This window comes from Cynara cardunculus, assembly GCF_001531365.2.
Source record: "Cynara cardunculus var. scolymus isolate 2C chromosome LG 15, CcrdV1, whole genome shotgun sequence".
Taxonomy (NCBI): Eukaryota; Viridiplantae; Streptophyta; class Magnoliopsida; order Asterales; family Asteraceae; genus Cynara; species Cynara cardunculus.
Window position 1 is genome coordinate 799007 of NC_037542.1, and position 1904 is coordinate 800910.

General features: G+C 39.5%; 1 non-coding gene across 1 annotated transcript; it reads right to left on the minus strand.

Annotated features, from left to right (window-relative positions):
• Window positions 1-1163: 1163 nt before the first annotated feature.
• LOC112528854 lies at window positions 1164-1270 on the minus strand. The gene has a single exon (XR_003070872.1). It is a non-coding gene; the product is annotated as a small nucleolar RNA R71 (small nucleolar RNA).
• Window positions 1271-1904: the final 634 nt, after the last annotated feature.

A 1904-nucleotide genomic window follows, 5' to 3' on the forward strand; every position in this document is an offset into this window, starting at 1 on the left:
GAGATGCGGGTTTTGCATGTTTTTAGCTTTTGTTCAGATATTAGTCGAGTTTATGCTACAATACGTTGTGAGTGTAAATCTTCAGACTAGTGGAGCCAGATATCATTTTATCTAGTAGCTAAATCGGCAAGTTTAAGATTGATAAATTTGGATGCTTTGTGGGCACAGTATATAAGAATTCGCTTTCGAGATAAAGGAGTTCTTATAGAAATCCCATGGGTTTCTGACCAAGTCGTTCCTGTACTATTCTTAAGCAAAGCTTACACCCATACCCATCTTTTAATATTAAAAGTTTATTTCATATTTTAAACACTTTGCACCAATCAAAACTCAAATATTTTCTCAACTCGAAGCATTGTTCAAGAAGTTCATGAAAGTCTCTGATTCTCAGTAAGTCCGGTCCCTGTGGAAACGATCTTCGTATTATACCACTTTATTACTTGAAGCGATCTTAGTGTCGGCGTGCACTTGCACCGCCACTTTGGGGATTTTGTGTCCACTGTGTGCACACTTACGATTTCAGCACATCAAGTTTTTGGTGCCGGTGTCGGGGACTGGCACGATTTTTAGCCTGAGATATTGATTTTTATTTGAGCCTTGGTCAGTTGTTTCATTCGTTGTTCCTGTGTTGTATGCCACATATACAACACGGTGATCTTTTACCTCTTGATCTTGAGTTAGAAAGAACAATTAGGAGACGAAGAAGAGGTAGTAATAATCGACGAAATCCCAACCGTACCATGGGGGATAATCCACCTCCTCGGGAAGCCACGGTTAATATTGCCGATGACAAAAATAGAGGCATACGGGACTATGCAACTCCCGAATTTGGTCAATTGGCCTCGGGAATTGGTAGGCCTGAAATGATAGCAATATTTTTTGAACCCAAGCAGGTTATGTTTCAAATGATTTCCGCTATGGGTCAGTTTGGGGGATTATCTTCAGAAGATCCGCACTCTCATTTGAAATCTTTTATAGAAATGACGGATCATTTTAAAATTCCCGGAGTTACTCAAGAGACCTTATGCTTGACGCTTTTCTTTTATACATTGAAGGATAGAGCTAGAGCATGGCTAAATTCCCAACCACCAAACTCGATCCTTACTTGGAATGATTTGGCGGAAAAATTTCTAAARAAATACTTTCCTCCGACGAGAAATGTAAAGATTAGAAATGAAATTATGGCGTTTCTCCAAGAAGAAGATGAAGCGGTATCGGATGCATGAGAGAGATTCAAGGACCTTCTTAGGAAGTGTCCTCACCACGGAATCCCTCATTGTATTCAATTGGAAACATTTTATAATGGACTTTCTAGTGCCGCTAAGATTATTCTTGACGCAACGGCCGGTGGTGCTTTTACAGCAAAAACCTACAACGAGGGGTATGACATTTTGGAATGAATTTCCAATAATAATAATGAATGGTCTAACCCTCATGCTGTCATTTCTAAATCTGCCTCGGGTATTCATGAGTTTGATGTCATTTCTTCTTTGAATGCCCAAATTGTTGCTCCAACTAATTTAGTTAAAAATAATTTAAACTTGAATGGGGAAAAGAATCAAGTCCAATCCATAATGTCTAACTCTTCCATGACTGAATCTTGTGTTTTTTGTGGTGAAAGTCATTCTTATGAGTTTTGCCCCGGAAACCCTGTTTCAGTAAATTATGTTGGGAACCATACAAGAAATAGCCCATTTTCTCCAACGTACAATTTGAATTGGAGAAATCATCCGAATTTTTCATGGGCCGGAAATCCGGGACTTCAACCCCCTGGGGCAACTCAAGTCCAAAACCGACCTTCGAATCCCCCGGGATTTAATCAATGTGGTCATCACATGCAAGGTAATAATCACATGCAAGGTAATCATCACATGTACCAAGGTGGACAATCTTCACAATCACAT